The sequence below is a fragment of the Notamacropus eugenii genome, chromosome 1 (genome assembly GCF_028372415.1).
Source record: "Notamacropus eugenii isolate mMacEug1 chromosome 1, mMacEug1.pri_v2, whole genome shotgun sequence".
NCBI classification, from domain to species: domain Eukaryota; kingdom Metazoa; phylum Chordata; class Mammalia; order Diprotodontia; family Macropodidae; genus Notamacropus; species Notamacropus eugenii.
Window position 1 is genome coordinate 501492903 of NC_092872.1, and position 22200 is coordinate 501515102.

Genomic DNA, 22200 nt, shown 5'->3' on the forward strand with positions numbered 1-22200 from the left:
GTAAAGCTCTGGACTTCTGATACTGGGCCAAAGAACTAAGAAACAGAGGAAATAGGGCAGAATACCAGGACTATACACTCGTGTGTGTGTGTGTGTGTGTGTGTGTGTGTGTGTGTGTGTGTGTGTGTGTGTAGCATTCCACTAAACCTGAGGAAAGGAGCACAGCATCTAACTGGGTTGAGTGTTAAGCACCCAAAAGTTACTTGGGACTGGTGAACTGTGATTTTCCCAGTGTGGGAGGAAGCTGAGACACTTTGAGATCTTATCCCCAAGGAAAGATCAGAGGGGAGGAAGTCAGAAAATGAGAAATAGAGGAAAATAAGAGCAAAAAAGACTAAAATTATCCAAGATTTCAAAGATCTTGAACATGAAATTGTAAGTCAACAGGAAAAGCAGTAACAACAGAAGGAAATATGACCCCTACATGCAGTAAATGAATTAGTTATCTATGAATACATACTATAAAACAAAAGAAAATGGTCCAGCACTTGGTGAAAGAAGATCCTGTGTAGTTTGAGAAGTTGGAGCCACAACATGCTGTTCCTGTGTCATTCAAAACAGAAATAAGAATTATGAGAAGTGAATTTATGGCCTGCACAGGAAAAATTAGAAAAATTGACTGTAATAGTAAGCCTCATCAAAGAAAATAGGAGAGAACAATAGATTGGGAAGGAAAATATACAGAAATGAAGGGTAGTCTATATTAAGAGAAGCAAAAAACAAAACACTTAAAGTGGGGCAGAGCCAAGATGGATATAAATAAAAGGATGGATCTGCTCTAGTTCTACCCCCATAGCCCATAAAATACTTGTAAAATATGACTCTTCACAAATTCTAGAGCAGCAGAAGCCAAAAAATGATAGAGTGAAAGAGATTTCCAGTCCAAGACAGCCTGGAAGACTGATAGGAAAGGTCTACTATGCCAGGCTCAGAGCAGAGGGCAGCACAGCCTTGGCAACACAGCACAGCAGGGAAAGGACTGGAGCAGGCTTGAGGGCATGGAATCACAGGCAGCAGCTGCAGTTCCCAGATGTCACAACCCACAAATGTCAAAGACAGCTTCAAAGGTCAGTGAGAAAGCTCTTTCACCATGGTGAAAAGGGAGCCTGGTCTGGCCCCAGCCTCAGAACAGCAGCCACTTTTGGAGCCCTTGGCCTAAAGACCCTGTAGGAATCAAGTGGCCAATCTGAGTCTCACTCCTCAGTGACTGTCCTGGGGTGAGGAAGAGTGCTGGCGTGGAGGAGCTGGTGGAGGCTCTGGAGAGGGAATCCTGCTCACAGACCAGAGTGCAGGCCAGGAGAAGAGTAAGTTCCTCTCTCTTGATTGTGCCACCTTGGAGGAACTGAGAACTTACAGGTCCCTAAAGCATACCCTTTGCTTGACAAAAGGACTCAAAAGTTAAGTAACTGTCTGGGAAAATGTCCAAAAAGGAAAAAAATAAGACTATAGAAGGTTACTTTCTTGGTGAACAGGTATTTTCTTCCATCCTTTCAGATGAGGAAGAACAAATCATACCATCAGAGGAAGACATAAAAGTCAAAGCTTCTATATCCAAAAACCTCCAAAACAAATATGCAATGGTCCCATGACATGGAAGAGCTCAAAAAGAATTTTGAAAATCAAGTAAGAGAGGTGGAGGAAAAATTGGGAAGAGAAATGACAGCAATGCAGGAAAATCATGAAAAGTGAGTCAACAGCTTGCTAAAGGAGACCCAAAAAGATGCTGAAGAAAATAACACCTTTAAAAATAGACTAACTCAAATGGCAAAAGAGGTCCAAAAAGCCAATGAGGAGAAGAATGCTTTTAACAGCTGAATGGGCCAAATGGAAAAGGAGGTTCAAAAGCTCACTGAAGAAAATAGTTCTTTAAAAATTAGAATGGAGGAGACGGAAGCTAATAACTTAATGAGAAACCAAGAAATTACAAAAAAAAAATCCAAAAGAATGAAAAAAATAGAGGACAATGTGAAAAATCTCATTGGAAAAGCAACTGGCCAGGAAAATAGATCCAGAAGAGATCATTTAAAAATTATTGGTCTACCTGAAAACCATGATCAAAAAAAGAGCCTAGACATCATCTTCCAAGAAATTATCAAGGAAAACTGTTCTGATATTCTAGAACCCAGAGGGCAAAATAGAAATGGAAAGAATCCACCAATCACCTCCTGAAAGAGACCCCAAAAGGAAAACTCCTAGGAATATTGTAGCCAAATTCCAGAGTTCCCAGGTCAAGGAGAAAATATTACAAACAACCAGAAAGGAACAATTCGAGTATTGTGGAAATGCAATCAGAATAACACAGGATTTAGCTAGCAGCTTCTACATTAAGGGATCAAAAGGCTTGGAATATGATATTCCAGAAGTCAAAGGAGATAAGATTAAAACCACGAATCACCTACCCAAAAATACTGAGTATAATACTTCAGGGGAAAAAATGATCATTCAATGAAAAAGAGGACTTCCAAGCATTCTTGTTGAAAAGACCAGAGCTGAATAGAAAATTTGACTTTCAAACACAAAAATAAAGAGAAACATGAAAAGGTAAATAGGAAAGAGAAGCCTTAAGGAATTCATTAAAGTTGAACTGTTTACATTCCTACATGGAAAGATGTTATTTGTAGCTCATGAGACTTTTTTTGGTATTAGAGTAGTTAGAGGGAATATATGTATATGTATAGAGATGGGTATGGGTATGCATGTATATGTATACTACATATGTGTAGGTATGTATATGTACATGAGTGTATGTGTACATATATACATATATATATACACACACACAGGGCACAGGGTGAGCTGAATATGAAGGGAGAATACCTAAAAAGAAATAAATTTACTGTTGAATGGAATGTACTAGGAGAAAGAGAAAAGGAGAGGTAGAATATAGCAAATCACCTCATGTAAAAGTGGGAAGAACTTTTACAATGGAGGGAAAGAGGGGGGAGATGAAAGGAAATAATTGAACCTTACTGTCATGAGATTTGGGCTTAAAGAGGGAATAACCCACATTAAATTGGATATGGAAATCTATTTTACATTGCAGGAAGGCAAAGGGGAAGGGAATAGGAGAGGGAAGATAATAGAAGGGACAGCAAATTGGGGAAAGGAATAATCAGAAGTAAACACTATTGTTGGAGGATAGGTCAAGGGAGTGAATGGAATAAATGAAGGGCAGGTTAGGACAGAGGGAAATGTGGTTAGTCTTTTACAACATAACTATTATGGAGGGGGCAGCTAGGTGGTGCAGTGGATAGAGCACCAGTGCAAGAGTCAGGAGGACCTGAGTTCAAATCTCACCTCAGACACTTGACACTCAATAGCTGTGTGACCTTAGGCAAGTCACTAAACCCCATTGCCTCATCTTGGGTCATCTCCAGGCATCCTGATGAATATCTGGTCACTGGATTCAGATGACTCTGGAGGAGAAATGAGGCTGGTGACCTGCACAGCCCTCTCTCACTCAAAACAAAGTCAAGTGCAAGTCATGTCATTATTTCTCTGATGGCATGGTCTTCTTCAGCAATGAAGGAGAAACACAAACTATTATGGAAGTGCTCTGTATTGTTACACATGTATGACCTATACTGAATCGTTTATTTTCTCAGTGAGGGTGAGTGGGGAGGGGAGGGAGAGAATATGGAACTCAAAGGAATTCCTAAAGGAATAAATGTTAAAAATTATTTTAGCATGCAAGTGGAAATTAAGCTATACAGGCAATGGAGTATAGAAATCTTTTCTGCTCTACAAGAAAATAGAGGGGAAGGGAGATGGAAGAAGAGTGGGTAATAGAAGGGAGGACAGGAAGAGGTGGATGGGGGTGCATGCTGTCCTGGGGTGGGGAGAGATGAGGAGAAAATTTTGAATTCAAATTCTTGTTGAAGTAAATGTTAAGAACTGAAAATAAATAAATGAGATATTAAAAAAGAAATAAACTACTAGAAATAAAGTATTTGGTCATTAACTGAGGAAATGGTTAAACAAGTTGTTGTATATGAATGTAATATAATATTGTGCTATTAAGAAATGATGAATGTGATGAAGCTTGGTAAGAATTATATGGACTGATGCAATGTGAAGTAAGCAGAATGAGCAAAATAATATACATTGAGAAATATAGTTAATATAAAAACAAAAGGCAGCAATGGATTTTATTTTTAATTCATTTTAATTCTTTATATGCAACATGACTAATGTGAAAATTTGATTAATAAGAATGTATGTGTAGAACCCAGATTTTCACATTAGTCATGTTTTTGGGAAAAGTGGCAAAGAAGGAGTCTTACCAAATTCTTTTTATGATAGAAATATGGTACCGATACCTACACTGGGAAGAACCAAAACAGAATTTTGCAATAAGATTAAATAAAATATTAGCAAAAAGATTACAGCAATTTATCATGAGAATAATATAATTTGATCAGGTAGGATTTATATCAGGAATGCAGGGCTGGTTCAATATTAGGAAAACTATCAGCATAATGGGTCATAACAAAACTAACAGAAACTATATGATTATCTCAATAGAAGCAGAAAAAACTTGACAAAATACAATATCCATTCATATTAAAAACACTAGAGAGCACAGGAATAAATGGAGCCTTCCTAAAAATGGTAAGTTACATCTACTGAAAACCATCAGCAAGCATTATGTGTAATGAGGATAAGCTAGATGCATTTCTAATAAGATTGGGGGTGAAACAAGGATGTCTGTTATCACCATTGTTATTCTAAATGGTACTAGAAATGTTAGCTTTAACAATGAGAAGAAAAAGAAATGGAAAGAATTAGAATAGGCAAAGAAAAAACTAAATTATCACTCTTTTCAGATGATATGATGATATACTTAGAGAATCCTAGACAATCAAGTAAAAAACTACTTCAAATAATAAACAAATTTAGCAAAGTTGCAGGATATAAAATAAAACCACATAAATCCTCAGTATTTCTATATATTACTAACAAAGTCCAGCAGCAAGAGATAGAAAGAGAAATTCTATTTAAAGTTACTGTAGACATTATAAAATATTTGGGATTCTACTTGCCAAAACAAACCCAGGGACTATATGAACACAATAACAAAACACTTTTCAGGAACGCAGGAATAGAATGACAAGTGTTAAGGAAGGTAATATTGCCAATATATAACACATTTTAGATTAAAAAATAGTTATATGGAAAAAACTAGCATCTTCAAATATTTTTACTTAAAACCATGTCAAAGTGTACTTACATTTTCTATGAACTTGACTCAAAGTTCTAAATCTTGGATGCCTCATTAGCTAAATTAAAAATTTTATTAAGCAGAAAAATGTACTTGGGAAATATTTAACAAAATAAATAAAAATACAACCAAACACAGAAAATGGTAATTTGTGGTTTTCCAAGTCAATATTTTTCTCACAGAGATCCTTATGAATGTTTCAGGTTCCACATTTATTTGAGTTTGACACCATTGTCCATGATTTATATATCATATCTAAATCTCCATGGATCCTATAAAAACACTCAATGTAACAATGCACAATGGATAAAAAACTATCCCATATAAAATTTTTAAAGACTCCCAACATAAAGGATTCACAGTAAATCCAACAAATAATTCATCTTCCTTCTCTAGTGAATCCCACTTTCTCTCAGCCTTTAATGCAGTTCTCCTAATCTAAAGCACCACTGTATGGTTTGGATTCCCTCTTGAAAGAGAAACAAACGTGGAGTAGGATAGCAACTCTCTAACATTCTGCTTAGTTCCTAAGTCATAGTGCATAGATCCAGAAGTAGAAATCCGACTCCCCTACTTTACACAGAAACTTTGGTTCACAAAGATTAAATCAGTTGCTTAAGGTCTCATAAATAGTTACGTATCAAAACTAGACTTTTTTTTAAAAAAAAGTTTTAATGAATATTTTCTATTTCTTATTTTAATGATTTTTAATGGATATTTTCTATTTTTATTTGGGATAACCATCATTATCCAAAGCAACTTTCCTCCATTTCTCTACATACTATATGACAAATATTATCTTTTTATAGAGGAAAAAATATCAGTACAATGGACCAATACCTTGAAAAAAGTCTGAAAACATGCAATGTTTAACATTTGTATATCTCCTCCTACCTCCACAGAGGTGCAGGTTGGGGATATCTTCTCATAATACAAAGCTAGAATTTCAATTCAAATCCTAAGTCTCTAAGTTGAGTATTCTTTTCATTGTGAATCTTTTCACTTTATGGTACTGTCCTAAAAGCTTAGACTCCTTCGGGGGGATTACTTGTTAACTCCTTGACATTTTGGTGAATCTCACCTTTTCAATTCAGAGACCCACACATTAGTCATGGCACAACATTGAGGGCTCAGAATCCTCTATAGAAAGCAAACTTGAGGTTTCTAGGGAGGCAGCCCCTTTCCCACTGGACCTCCATCATCTAAATAACTCATAGTAATAGAGAAGAACTGAGTTAGAGTTTTTCATTCCCCAAGTCATGGCCACAATCCCTTGCTGACCCTCCAGTTTTTGGGGCTACATACAAATACTCTTCTCAAGAAGCTGGCATTGTCCAGAAACACCCATCTGCACTGCTTAGTCATATACAAGGGTGCTGTCACCAGCGCAGGGAGTAGGCAGCGAGCTTAGGCAAAAAGCAACTGAAGGGTAGAATTGTGAAGAGATCCAGAGATTACGACTCAGAGGAAGAAGGAACCTTATTGATCACCTAGTTCAACCTGCTAGAATTGAAAGGATCAGGAAAGCAAGGCTAAGGGAAGGCAAATGACTTACCCAAGGTCATATCTAGTAAGTTAGTAGAAGAATCAGGACTAAAACCAAGTCTTTTGTCTCCTTGGGAAAGGTAAATGGTTTGGGCAATGGAAAGGGAGCATCATGTGTGCTAAACAAAAGAGACTACTAAACTATCCTTTCCTGACTTTTAAAATGACTAAATAGAAAGGACAGAGATACTAATGAGAATGGTTTTTAGAGAGAAAGCATATTAAGGAAATGCCTTAACTGAAAACCCCTCCATAGGTGCCCACCTCTCTGTCAATTGTTTAGCAGCGAGTAGCTGACATTGTGATACTCCAAAGAAATGAGCTGCATTTGCCTTAAAGCACTCATGATAGAGCCTGAGTGGGAAGCAAGTAGAGAATTATGTTTAGTGCACATCCACTGTTCAGAGCTATTAGCATCTCAGTCTCTGCTCCAGAGAGAAAAGGAAAACAAAATCGACTTAACCTTCTTGCCACTTGCAAGCTTGACAGTGATAATTTTTTTTAAAAATTAAAATTTTAGGGGCAGCTTGGTGGCACAATAGATAGAGCACCAGCCCTAGAGACAGGAGTTAACTGAGTACAGATCCGACTTCAGACACTGACTCTTTGTGTGACCCTGGGCAAGTTACTTAACCCTGATTTCCTCCAAAAATATTAAAATTTTACTGACATATTTTGTTTTTATGCCACCTTCATTTCCCAGTATATCCCTCCTTTCCCTCTTCTCAGAGTCATTCCTTTTATTAGCTCTTTGACAGCAGGAACAGTTTCATTTTTTTCTTTATATTCCCAACACCTAGCACAGTGTTAGGAGGGACATCTAAGTGCCTCATAAATACTTGTTGATTTATCACAAAGAACAAAATAGAAAAAAAGACAGTTTCGCAAAATTAACCAGTACTTCAGTCAAAGCTGACTGTATGGACAGAGATGCATCCACATCACAATGCCCCTCCCCCCACCTCTGCAAAGTAGGGAGACTCTCATATCTCCTTTTTCATGGTCAGGCTTGGTCTTTATAATTGGACAGCAGTCTGGTTGGATTTGGTGATGTTCTTTCCATTTACGTTATTGTAACCATTGTACATATTGTCTTTGGAGTTCTGTTTAGTTCACTTTGTACCAGTTCACTTAAGTCTTCCCTTGCCATCTTGTATTCTTCATTTTACAACTCAGGATTTCATTACATTCACATACCAGAATTTGTTTAGCCATTCATTCCCAGCTGTTGGGCATTTGCTTCTAGTTCTTTGTTTCTACAAATAATGCCGCTATAAACATTTTGGTATATCTTTGGCCTTTCATTCTGTCTTTGACCTCATTGGGATATGTGCCTAGCAATGAGATCTCTGAGTCAGAACATGTGGACATTTGAATGAATAGTGATGACTTTCAAAAAAGGTTCTTAGCCTCCTAATTGTCTTGGTGGCCTGGAGGAAGTACAGATTATCATTAAGAATCTTTACAAGGGTCTGTTATCCACTGATGCCCATTCCTACTTTTGATTTTTTTATTTTAGTAAATGCAAATTTAGTTCTCTAAAACTTGAGAGAGAAAAAATACACACAGACCTTCCATTCCTTCACCCCCAATCAAAACCCAATCACTTTTAGTCAGAAGACCTGGGTTCAAGGTCTAGACTCTATTTCTTCTTAGATCTCCAAACTAATCTCTTGGGACTGAGCTTTATCAAACATAAAATGGGGTTAGCAGTTGCCTATTGTAAGCTATATAGTATTATGCAAATGTGAACTATTATTATTTTGGGGAATTTGAAGAAGGAAGAGATTGACGAGGTTTCTTGGATGAGGTGAGATGGTCTTAATGGGTAGATGATTTTATTTTACTTTAAACTAAGTCATTGGTAATCCCAGTAGATGGCTAAGCTAGTTTAATAAATATTACTGTTATGAATATCATGCTTACTAACTTATTTTTATATAGTGTTTATTCTTAAAATAACCATTTTCCTACAAAGTACTTTAGCTAGATGCTGGGGTTACAAAGATTAAATAAGAAATAGTCTCTAATTGCTTTAACGGAACACACAACCTAGGGAGGAAAGAGGTGAGAAACAAGTGTAGTTCAAGACGCAATAAAAGAATTGACAGAGACGTCTAGATAAAGTGTTAGGAGAAACCTGAGGATTGAAAGGTCATTTTTGTCTGGAGGAAATCCAGGAAGGAGAAAGCAGCACCTGAGCTGGACTTTGAAGAAAAGGAAGGATTGCAACCAGTGGAGATAATGGAAAAGTAACAGGTCTGGGTATCAGTGTGAAAAAAATATGGAAATAGAAGACAGTAGGAAAATAACAAATGGAGGGCTAGTCTGCTTTCTTTGGAATACAAAATAATTGGAGGGGCATAGTGTGGGAGTTAGGGAAGTAGAGACTAGGAATGGTACCTAAGAAAAGGAGAGAAATTTAGGAAAGTAGTGTGAAGGCAAAGATTTCTTTCTTTCTTTTTTTCCAGGAAAAAAGAACTTTAGAATAAAGAAGATCAGAGCTGGAAAGAACCTTAGATCACAAAATGTTATGGCTGCAATAGACCTTAAAGATAGATTTACCCTCCTCACTAATTTTTTTTAACACATACAAAGTATTTAATTATTTTTATTGCCTCTTCTTCCTGAATTTTTAAAATTGTATTTTCAGCTCAAATTCTCTCCTTCCCACTAAGAAATCAAGAAAAAAATAAAACACATTTACAAACGTGGAATTTGGAATTGTGGTTGGTCATTGTGTGGACCAGAGTTTCCAAGTCTTTCAGCATAGTCTTTACAATGTTGTTGCTATGGTGTAAATTCTTTTCCTGGTTCTGTTCTCTTCACTTTGTAGCTCTTGTATTCTCCTTGCTTTATAGATAAGGAAACTTAGTCCCAGGGAAGGAAACTGACTTTCTAAAAATTTCATACCCTGGACAGTGGCAGAATCAGGACTCCGTTTTTAATATCACCACAATCAACTTAAAGGGGTAAAATTTCCACCTGCATAAGAGAAAGAAGGCAAAAGAAGACCCCATTCTCAGGACTTCCTCAGTGGAACACAGTCACATCCAAAGTACATTTTCTGGGAATTGATTGGATTTTAAGTTTCTTGGCTCTTGTGCTCTAAGCAGTTCTGCAAACTGATGGCTAATTTTGCATCCCCAGTATTGACAAAAGCTCCAGTTCCATCAGCTTGTAGCAAAAAGGAAGAGAGTCTTATTCACTAGGGAAGGAGATTAAGGTTAAACTGAGTCTCAGTTTGAATAAGGAGACTTGGCAACTTGACAGTTTACTCTGGGGTCTGCAGTAACAATCTAATTTGATTAAAGGGACCTTTTAGAAGTTAGCTCTGTGACTTGCCTTGGTCCTCATGGAAAGGGAGAGAATGGCTTCTTCTCCTCCCTGGCTAGCTCATCTAATTGAAGCTCAGAACTAAAGGCAGGCAGGATATATCCCAACAAAAATATTTTGCCCCCTGAGAAACTCAGATAACTTGTGAGGCACTATCATGGAAATACCTCTTAGTGGACATCAGAATTCATAGCCAAAGCCCTAGGCTGTTCATTGTACCTTAAAGTGTCCTTTATTTCTACCTTGCAGAATCTCTAGCTCCTCTCAAGCTTTGCTTCAGGTGCTACTTCCTGTATGAGATCTTTCCAAATCCCCTAATTATTAGTTCTCTGTCCTCTCAAAATTACCTTGTAGATATTGTGCATTGACTTATGGCCTCACCTCCAAAGCAGAATATAATAGAGTGGGTTTTTTGAGGACAGGGATTATTTTGTTAAAAATAATATTTTGTTTTAAAAATCTGAGCCTTTGCACATGATAGGTGCTTAATACATTTTCATTGAATGAGTGAATGAATTGATAAGAACAATAGCTGACATATATTTAGACATCTTATGTTTGTGAAATATTATATGTGTATATGTATATGTATATATATATGTGTATATATATATATATATATACATATACATATGTAATTTCATTTAGTCGTTGCAATAACCCCACAGGGTCACAAGTTGGGTGTCATTATTATGACCATTTTACAGTCAGTCAACAAACATTTATTAAGTACCTACTATATGCCAGTCACTTTGTTGAATTCTGGGGATAAAACAAAAGGGAAAAGGCAGTCTCTGCTCTTGAGGACCTCACATGGCTGTGAATGCAACAAGAGACAGGGAATTTGTGACTTTATGTAGAAAGACAGGGTGAACAAAGACGGTCTCTGTTTGTTTCTGTCTCTGTTTTTTCTTTCTAAACTTGGGAATTTTGCCCAAACCCTGCCAATTATGTGTAACATCTCCTTGGTCAGTTTAGTATATGCAATATTTCCCCTCTAGGTTGCATCAAAGGTACTGCCCTATTTGTCCAGCTGAAGCCTCTATCTAGATCAAGCCAGTGAAATGCTGGAAGGTTCCATTACAGGCCTCTGCTCCCCTGGATTTCCCCTGCTGCTGCAAATGTGAGCTCCCCTGTTGAATGTTTCCTTTAATAAAAGTTGTTTCTGAAACCATATTGTGGTCTTTGTCCCCTTGGTGCTCCCACAAACTTGAACCCAGGCCCTCCATGGGTGACATCTGAATTCATAACACAGAACAGAAAAACAAGGTTAGGAGGCTTCAGATGAAACTGATTCTACCCTGATTTCTTGATGATGAGAGACAGGGGGAAGAGCACTTGAAAAACACTCATAAGGAAGATGCCATAGGATCATTTGTGGTTGTCATGTTAATGACAGATGTAATAACCTGTAAGACTGCATATATGGAGGGACTGATGGGCTAGAAACAGTCTTTTTAATATACCCTCTTTGCATCTCTCCACCTCATCAACTTTCTATTGCTCTTTAAAATCTCAGTTGGAAAAAAAGTGCTATTTTCTTCTTTGTTTCTCTGTATCTTTTAATTTTTCTTTCTGCACTATTATGTGCAATTTAGCTTTCAGGGCACTTTGGGATATAGATGGGATGAAAAAACATGGGTGCAACAAGTATGGTGCACAGACAGTGGCCTAACTCTGGCCTTTCAAAAACAGATTCTTAAGGTGGGCTCCAAAGAGAGGTAGGAAGGCCCGTCTTGACTCTATGGGAATAAGCCTGATTCTTGTCTGTCTGCCATTCTTGTTCAAGTCACCCATCAGGAGAATGCTGAATAGATAGCAAACCCTACATAAATCATCTTGGAAGAGCTATTCAGCCCAAAGAATCTGTATGACTTTGTTCTACTGAAACCCGTGCTAAGTGAGCAAACTTGAAGTATGAAATGTAGTCCCAGAGTTAGAGGACTAGGCTTTGACACTGGTTCTGTAACAATGGGCAAATCCACCCACCTTTCTGAGCCCACTTTCTTCATCTGTAAAATGGCGAGTGGGGAAAAGGTAATAGGAATAATAGCCAACATTTAGATAGCACTTTAAAGTGTGCAAAGCATTTTGCAGATATCTCATTTGTTCCCCACAACAGACTTGGGAGATAGGTGCTATCATCATCCCCATTTTACAGATGTAGTAATTGAAGCAGACAGAGGTGAAGTGACTTGCTCAGGGTCACACAGCTAGCAAGTGTCCAAAGGTGGAGTTGAACTTAGGCCTTCTTGACTCCAGGCCCAGGGCTCTTTCCACTGAACCGTGTAGCTGCCTTTAAGTGCCTGTAGGACTCTTGGTAGTGTTATTCTGAAATTCAAATGAGATAAAGTACATAAAAGGCTTTGCAAATTTTAAAGTGCTAAAATGATAATAACGAAGAAGAGGATGATTTGTGATGGTGGTAATTATTGGCATCATCAGTATCTCGTTCTTTTCATATTGTTTAATGAAACTCAGATAGACAAGGTCCTAGGACAAGTTGCTATGCAGCTGTTAGTATTTTGTATTTAACAATTTAATAATATGCTGACTATGAAGCAACTTTTTGTAGGTGAATAGAATTGTCAAGATGTCAGCTTCGCTTCTCCAGGCTCACTGAAAGCATCTTTTCAATGTCAGCAACAGAGATGGAGAAGATATTTTATTTTACCCTGTTTCCACAAAGTGTTGATTTCTTATCATAGGCTTCTATGGTCAAGAAGACTTGAGTTCAAATCCAGCCTCAGACACTTACTAGCTAGGTGACCCTGGGTGAGTTACTTAATCTCTGCTTGTCTCAGTTTCCTCAACTGTAAAATGAGGATGATAATAATGCCTACCTCCCAGAGATGTTGTAAGGATCAAATAATATATTCATAAAGTGTTTACCACAGTACCTGGCACTGAGTAGTGGGCATTGCTTGTCCTCCTCCCCACCTCCACATATTTAGAAAGCTTTTTATTCTGCATAGCTTGGTGATTGTATTTGGTATGGTAACAGCTATTAAAATTGTTTTTAAATTTTTATGGATCAATTTTATGTTGAGGCTAAGTATGGACAACCATTGTGTCTATGAGCATGGTCCAATTCCAGTACAGTTTATTCTGATTGAACTCTTCCATTTCATGTAAATGAGTTACTATATGGACTTAATATTGCTTTGGCTGTTAGGAGACAATTTAATTTGAGAATGCGCTCCCAACTCCACCAATTCATCCTTTATACCATGGTCAGAATAGCCCTTCTTATTCTTAGCCCTGGCAATGTTGCTCCTCTGATCAAAACCATTCAGTGAAATCCCCATTGCCTACCGAGTCAAGTTCAAACATTCCAAACCCTTCATAGCTTGACACTACCCTTAATTTCTGGCCTTATCCCCAATCACTTTCTTCTAAATACCCTGCACTTTGGTCAAACTGGACTCTGACCAGAAGGCTCTGCACTCTCCTGTTCACACTGTTACCCTATACCGTATGTAATCTTCTCATTCCCTTTTCCATCTGTTGGATCCCTACTCTTCCTTCAAAGCCCAGCCAAAGCGCTACCTCCACCACATGGCCTTCTGGGATTGCCTCTTTGGTGACAACTTTCCCTCACAAAACACACTTTGTTTTATGCCCTATTGCATGTATCATAGTGTATATTACAGTTATTTATGTTTATGCCTTATTCCCCTATAGGATCATAAACTTTCCGAGAACAGAGACCCTGCTTAATCAGTCTATCAATCAATAAGCATTTGAGTGCACACTTTGTCCCAGGCAATTTGCTTTAGGGTGCTGGAGGTACAAATAATGAAACTATCTCTACTCTCATGGAGCTTACATCCTTAAAAAAATATTGTTGTCTTTTGTTTTCACATTACCTAAATTTCTTCTTACTTTCATGGAGCTTATATCCTTTTAAACAATTTTTTAAGTCTTTTGTTTTTACGTTGCCTGAATTTCCTCCTATATATTCCTCCCATTCCTTGCCATATAATGAAAAAGGAGCTTATTATAGTCCAAAGTGGGAGACAAAAGTATGCATATAATTAATTAAATAAATCATCTACATGTATAAATACGTCGTAGGTGAATACCAGGTACCCTGAGAAGGAAGGGAGTACTCCCTGCCAATAGGGAGCAGGGAGCAGGGAGCAGGAAAAGCTTGGTGTATAATACAGGGCTTTTTATCCAGTTTTGCATATCCCCTAGTGTCTAACAATGTAGTAGTTGTTCAATCAGTATCTGTTGAATAAACATCTAAATATTGTACTCCTGTTCTATCGAACAATTTTGCAAAAAAAAAGGAAAAAAAAAGGAATCCTACCTTTTCTGTGGAATGTTTTAGAATGGTTCCCAGGTCTACTTTAGAATATTCTAATCAAGGCCCTAAGAATCCTAGAATTTGACAGATGTGAGGGATAACTGGATGAAAGAGTAATTCTGATCTGGGCCTAGACACCGCAGGAGCAGACTCCATTGCCTACTGCAGTGGTTCTCAGGCACACATGTCTGACCTGTTCTTTAGTGGAGATGTGACACCAGCCACAGACCACTGGCTGCCTAATGAAATGATGAATCCCCAGGTAACACAAGCAGCCTCCAGTTGAAAAGTCACAGATGCCCATGGAGCCCAGGCAAGTGGAGAGAGCCACAGGAGACCTTTTTTCCCACATGAGATTGCAACACTCAGGTTATTCCACAGGCTGGAGTCGCTCTGTATTTTTTTTCCTAGACAGGGAAAAGGAGACTTTTGGGACCCATCTAGTGTTCAGTTCTACCCTGCTGGGACTCTTCAACAAATGGGAAATTGGGTCATGAAGTTATAGAGAGAACAGCAATGGAAGGGAAGTGACAGTCTCTTAGTTTTTTCTCTTCAGCTCTTTCCAAGCATCTACAGGACCCATCAGCACCTTTTCTTCTGATTAACCTTACAGCTTGATTCATACATACACACACACACACACACACACACACACACACACACACACACACACACACACACACACACACACACACACCACATACCCTGTGCTGCCTTCAGAGCCAGCCACGCTTCAGTAGGCTTGGAAAAAACCTGAGAGGATGCTGGTAATTTTGTTATGGAGACTGCAACCTCAAGTATGGAGACAACTGCCATGTGAAGGAGATCCTGACAATCAAAATGTTAATGCAGAGACAGAAATGATTATGTAACAATATCTTGGGAGCCTCTCCAGTAATATCTGATTGACTACTGCTGTCTCCCAGAATGGAGATGAAGGCTCCTATAGAAATAACCTTGACAGGGCAGATCAGAGATCTCCCCTGAGGAAAGATCCCAGCCAAAATGGGAAAGGGGGAGGGTAGTGCAGAATGGAAGGAGGACTTCAGAAAGAAACCATTCTAGGATGATATATAGGGGGAAAAGTCAAACAAAAAAATCCCTGCTTTCTAGTTAGGTGAGAAAAATGTGAAGTTGCAACTGATCATTTCTAGGCATCTCTGATACGCCTGCTCAAACATGTACAAAGGAAAACTCTTTTTAATTCAACTCAATGAGTACTAGACAGTTTCTGTGTGCCCATAGGCACTTGTACTAGTCCAAGAAAATTGTAAGACATTGCCTCTGCCTTCAAAGAACTCAAGGCCTAATTAAAGAAACCAGACTTACACATGTCAATCAACCTACAATCATTTCTTAGATATCCACCTTGTACCAGGTGGTGTGTTATTAAGCAAAGAGATAGGGATACATGCTGGAAGTGTGATCTCATTGGTGTAGGGAATTCTTGGAAGAGAAAACTCCTTCTACCAATGTAGGTTTGAGTTTTCTCTTCAATGTATAATCTTAGATAATTACCTAGAGCACTAGAAAAATTAAGTGCCCAGGGGCACACAGCTAGTAAGCATCAGAAGCAGGACTTGTACCTAGGTTATCTCAGCTCAAAGGCCAGGTCAAGTTAAAACAACAACAGATCCCACCCCCAAGGAACTTACATTCTTTTGAGGGAAACAACATATATAAATATAATAATAATGACAACTAGCATTTATATAGTGTTTTAGGGCTCATAAAGCACTTTGCATATGTGAGCTCATTTGCATCTCACAACTCCTTGAATTATCCTTATAATGAGGAAACTGAGGTAAGTGACTTCCCCAGATTCACGCTGCCAGAAAGTGTCTGAAACAGGATTGGAACTTATCTTTCTGACTTCAAGTCCAAAATTCTTTCCACTATGACAACTAGCTACCATCATATACATATACATACACATACATACATATACATACATATGTGTGTGTGTGTATATATATGTATGTATATGTGAAATGTATATAGGATGAAGAAGCAGGCACCTAAGGGGGTGCAGTGGATGACCTGGAGTCAGGAAGACTCTTCTTGAGTTCAAATCTGACCTCTGATACTTATTAGCTATGTGACCCTGGGCAAGTCACTTAATGCTATTTGCCTCGGTTTTCTCATCTGTAAAATGAGCTGGAGGAGGAAATTGCAAGCCACTGTTTTTATCTGAATTCCAATAAGGTCATGAAGAGTCAGACATGACTGAAAAGAACAGCAATAAAAGATGAAGCCAAGGTAATTTTGGGGGGGTGGGCAGGGTGCAAGGTATACTGGGGAGAGGAGGATGTTGGAAACATTATCAATCAGGAGTGCCATGAAGGGCATTGCCTAAACGGGTGGTATAGGATGTACAGGGGCTCAGACCCAGGAGAGATCAACATAGTTTGGAGTAAGCAATCAAGGAAGGTTCTATGGAGGGGGTGAGCTTTCAGCTGAGTCTAACAGGCTGACAAGTTGGTATGGTTCTAGAAACCATGAAATTGCCATGTACTCTAAATTTAACTATAGAGTTTATTGATAATATTCAGATCATAAACTAGCAGTAGGACAAACACAAAGAAGATACATCCTATATCCACTGTCTGCTCTTAGAGAAGCAAAATGGCCCAGTGGTGGTGCCAGGAATACCAGAGCTATCCAAAAGTGCAGGCTAGCTCTGACTGATGATGGAAGTCTTATACTTAGGAGGACCAAGGGGGCTGGGCCCCTCTTTTTTTTGGAAACTGGATCTCCCTACCTCTTTCAGGCTAGAAGTATAGTGGTTAGTGCCTAACCCCACCAGTGTTTGACATGGGAGTTTGACATTTTTGTTTCTGAACTGGGCTGGTTCACCCCTCCTTAGGCAGCCTGGTGGCTCCCATTTCTGGGGGCTCTCCATATTGGTGCTGGTCTCAGTGGAGACACATGATTGTCTTTAGCCCACATTAACTCCAAATCCCCAGACTTGAGAGTTCCACTAGCATCAGCCTTCTCAGTAGCAGAGATCATAGGAATGTGCCACCATGCAAGGCGGGCTTTTTGTCAAATACATTTATCTAAGCATTGATCTCTCCAGTGGGATGAAGCCTATGGAGCCATTCTCAGAATGATTTTTTTAAATGCATAGAATAAAATGCATACATAGGACTTACAAAAGAAACCAAGGGATAGAGAAAATAAAGGTGCATTTTTTCTCCCTCCATCCTGGATCACAAACCACCTAAAATTAATCTGCAGACCCAGTCTAAGAATTCCTGATTCAGGGCAAGCTGATCCCAGACCCCTTCTGAATGTTCTAGTAATGATTAAGGGGGAGCAGAAAACATGCAAGACTTGGTGGTTTCTTTTAGTTAGGGGCTACACAAGTACATTCATTAGTTTATTCCAGTAGATTTTATTTACTTGTCTCACCTCTTCCCTCCAGGGCAAGGGGCTCACAAGTCATTAAGATCAAGCCTGACTGAAGTCAAAGGGCCACTCTTGAGGACCTAGAGGGCCACATGTGGCCTCAAGGCTGCAGGTTCCTCAACCCTGGTTTAGCCAGAATGCATTAAATGTATAGGGTTTAATTAGGTCAAAAGAATAGGAAAGTGCAGTCTAGGCAAGAGACAAATATGAGCAAAGGTCCCAAGGCTCATTCTCTCCTACCTGTGAGTCTTCTCCAAAAGGGGTCCACATTTGGGGGCAGTCTCTCTTTACCAGCTCAGGAGTATCTCCCATTTGGTCCTGAACTTCTGCCTTCTTCAGAAAGCTTTTCCAAATCAATCAAGATCTGTTCCCTGGGCATGAAATTCCTACAGATCAAAGCAGAATCAACCAAGTGATACTTATTTAATTTGACAAACTAAATAATAGTTTTCTGGAAAAATTTTTAAAATTTTAATTTAATTTTTTCAATTAACAAAATCTATTTTCTCTCCTTCTCACTCCTTCCATTGTAGAAAAAAAAGGAAAAAGAAAACTTATCTTACAAACATGGATAATCAAGCAAAACAAATTTCTAGAGACATTCTAACAAGGGCCTTCTGGAGACAAGAAATAATTATTTGGTATATTACAACACTTGGTATAAGTCAAATAAAACTAGGTCAGAGGATGCTGGTGTCAAATCTCTTTGATCTTATGTGTAGTTACATATATGCACATAAATATATATGTACATATATATGTGTATGTGTGCATATTTATGTGTGTATATATATGTGCACATATATATACATGTAGTTTCATAGAAAAATGTTCTAAGGATGAAAGATGATGCTACTGAGAAGAACCTATGACTTGGCAACTGAAGATGAGGGTTCAAGTCCTGACTCTGCTGCTTGATTGTTGAGTGATCTTGGCCAAGTTACTCTTCATCCCTTGGCCTTAGTATTCCCATATGTGAAAAGAGGATTTGAAAAATGAAAGTTTGCATGTCCCTAATGCACAGGTAACCCGTGGTTCCCCTTCTCCTCCCCCACTGCTTTGTAGCTTCCTTTAGTGTATAGTCTTACCCCATGAGATTGTAAGCTCCCTGAGGGCAGGGCCTGACTTTTTAAAATCTAATTTATGTCCTCTGTGTTTAGCACAGTGCCTGGTGCATATTAGGTGCTTAATAAATGTTAAATTTATTGAGTTGAGGGGGCTTGGACTAGGTGATCTCTACGGTTCCTTCCAGCTCACAGTGCACAGCTCACACAACAGGCTAATGACAGAGGCAGGATCAGTTTCCAATTCTCACTCCTGACTACAGGCTATTGCTACGGGTGAATTAGATTATTTGTGAGACAGGCACTCTCTCCATAACTGTAGCCTGGAAAGGCAAAGGAGTAAATGGAGGGTCATTATTTCCTATGGAGCAAGCCCTAAGCTCTGATCCACCACTTTTGCCCATTTACACAGAGCTCACCCCCAAATCTCCAGGAATCTATCTGCTCTAAGAGGGGGCTGTCAGTGGCACATTCTCCCGCTGAATTCTCCCCAGTAGGTATGGCTGCTAAGCTCCAGAGGCTAGAAGGAGGAGTGAATGGGAGGGAAGGCAGCTTATAACAAGTCTGCTGCATTTGAGGGGGGAGGAAAAACAGTGACAAAATATCATGTGAAGGAGCAGAGGGGAACGATTCACCCAGGCTGTCTGAAGGAGGCTGCAATTAGTACCATTTGATACATGCTGGCTTGTTTCTTTCTTACACCCAATCAAGCCAAGCAGGAAAAATGGAGGGAATGAGACTCTGTGCCCGGGCAAAGGGTTTTGCAGTTAAATGATCTGAGCAGAAGGATAGACCGCAGGCCAGATCAATTTGGTCCTATTCCAGCTATCTGGGGTCAAGCCTTCCAAGGGGACTAGCTAGGTCAGTTTTAGGCTAGAAAAGCATTTAGACATCATCTAGTCTATTCCCTTGTCTATAGGCTGATCATTGATTCCAGATAGATAGACCATTGGATATATGGTACTCTCAGGGGAAAGTTTACCATCTGCCCCATAGTGAGGGCATCTGCTTGCAGGGAGTTTGCCCTTACTAGACTAGCAAGCAGTTGCCTAATTGTGAATGTAATTAGCCGCTTGCACCCTCAAAATTAGCAAGTGGCTAATTGTGCCTGTAATTATCAACTGCACCCATAATTAGCTGTGTGTGCAGTTTTTTGTTATGTAAGTAATTGTGGATGCAAATTTGCACCTAAGAAAAGGAGAGGAAGAGTAGATCTGGCATGCTCCTCCCTGTGGCTTGAATCTAGGCCCAGGTCTACAAAAACATTTGCCTGTGAAATCCTCAGCACAGGCTGATCGCTGCCCACAGGGCCGCCGGTGGTCCTGGGACAAAATGGTGGGAACATAAGAAAGCAAGTAAGCACAGAGCATTGCCTCAGCAGGGTCTATGTATCATCTTTTGTATCCCCAGAGCCTCACTCAGTACTTCGACTTAGTAGGTAGAGCTCCAGGGTTGGAGTCAGGAAGTGTTGCTGTTGTTGAGTTGCTTTTCAGTTACCTCTGACTCTTTATGACTCCATTTGGAGTTTTCTTGGCAGAGAAATTGGAGTGGTTTGCCATCTCTTTCTCCAGTTCATTTTACAGATGGGGAAACTGAGGCAAACAGGATTAAGTGACATGCCCAAGGTTACATAGCTAGTAAGTGTCTGAGGCTGGATTTGAACTCAGGAAGATGAGTCTTCCTCATTCCAGGCTGGGCATTCTATCCGCTGTGCCACCTAGCCACCCTGGAGTCAGGAAGACCCATGTTAAAATCCAGGCTCAGACACTTGCTAGCTGCATGACCTGGGACAAGTCACTTAACCCTGTTTACCTCAGTTTCCCCATCTGTAAAATGAGCTGGAGAAGGAAATGGCAAACCACTCTCTCTGCCAAGAAAACTCCAAATAGGGTCAGAAAGAGTAGGACAGGACTGAAATGACTGAACAACAAAGGTACTTTTCGGATTGTCTTTTTAAATCTCATTTTTATTGCCACCTTTTGTTCAGATATCACCTTCTTTCCAAATACGTCCCTTTCTCTTACTCCACCCAATAAACCATCCTTTGTGTCAAAGAATTTTAAAAAGAGGGAAAAACATATGACAATTGATCAATACATCAAACATTTCTCACTGTGTACACCCATAGTCCCCCACCTCTGCAAATAAGCTAGGAAAGTGTAGTTTCTCACCTCTTCTCAGAAACCAGCTGACTGTTTTAGTTAATCTTTGTCACCAAGTCACACAGTAGTGAGCAGACTGGTCTGTTCATAATAGTCACTTAGTAAACTCCAGTTTGAGGCATAGGTGGAAAGCACTTATGCATTCCTCAGCATAACAGCTAACATTTAACATCCTCATTACAAACCTTGGAGTTAGATACTATTATTATCCCCATTTTACAGATGGGGAAGCAAGGCTGAGAGAGAAGTGCCTTGCTCAGGGTTTCAAAGCTAGTAGGAGTCTAATAGAGGATTTGAACTCAGGTCAAGCACTCTATCCCTATACCCCCATGCAAAAGGCTATTAATAGGTAAAACACAGCCCTCCGAGTTGAAGTAGTGGGTTAGTCAGGCGTTGCCTCCAGTTGACTAAGGCCACGTCCCGACCCTAAACAAATTTGTGGACTTCATAAGAGCATGCCTATTACACAGTATCCCAGGACCAGAAGAACTGGATGCATTTTACTTGATGAACAATGGCACTTTAGGCCTCACACAAAATTAACCATCCCCCAATAAATGGCCCCAAGGCTCTGTTTGACTGGCCTCACCCTGGGAGAATGTGGTCAGGGCTTACCTGGATTGGGGGCAGGTCTATATAGGTAGTTTTACTTGGGCGCCCCTCTCGGTCTCTGTCTTGGGACACCCAAACATGCAGAAAACTCCACCTGAGAAAATTCAACTTTTCCACACTTAAGGTCTTCAGAGAAAGAGAATCCATCAGGCTAGGATGCCTCATTTTCTAAGTGAACTATCTAATCAGTACAGACTCCATATACCACATGGTGAGGAGAGAGAGAATGAGACATGCTCAGCTGTTCCTCATTCTGGAATCCCTATCTACTTAATTGATAGCTTTCTGCCTTCTCTTCCTTTGCCTTCCCCTTCTCTCCCCCCACCCCACCCCCCCACCCTTGAGCAAGCCTGGGCTTCCCAGAGAGCATTAAGGGTTCATGGGGAGCAACCATAGAACCATAGATTTAGAGCTAAAAAGATCCTTAGAGGCCATCAGTTCTAATCACATTTTACAGACGAGGATACTGAAACACAGAGAGGTTAGGACACTTGCCTAGGGTCACAAAACTAGCAACCGAGTCAGGATTTCTTCCTA

General features: G+C 39.5%; 1 long non-coding RNA gene across 1 annotated transcript in view; it reads right to left on the bottom strand.

Annotated features, from left to right (window-relative positions):
• LOC140519884 (uncharacterized) overlaps positions 1 to 21926 on the bottom strand; it is a 116841-nt gene extending 94915 nt beyond the window's left edge. The window contains exons 1-2 of the long non-coding RNA XR_011972314.1: positions 21667 to 21926; positions 18066 to 18211 (exon numbers count right to left, since the gene is read on the bottom strand). This is a non-coding gene — a long non-coding RNA (uncharacterized lncRNA). The remainder of the gene's footprint in view (positions 1 to 18065; positions 18212 to 21666) is intronic.
• Positions 21927 to 22200: the final 274 nt, after the last annotated feature.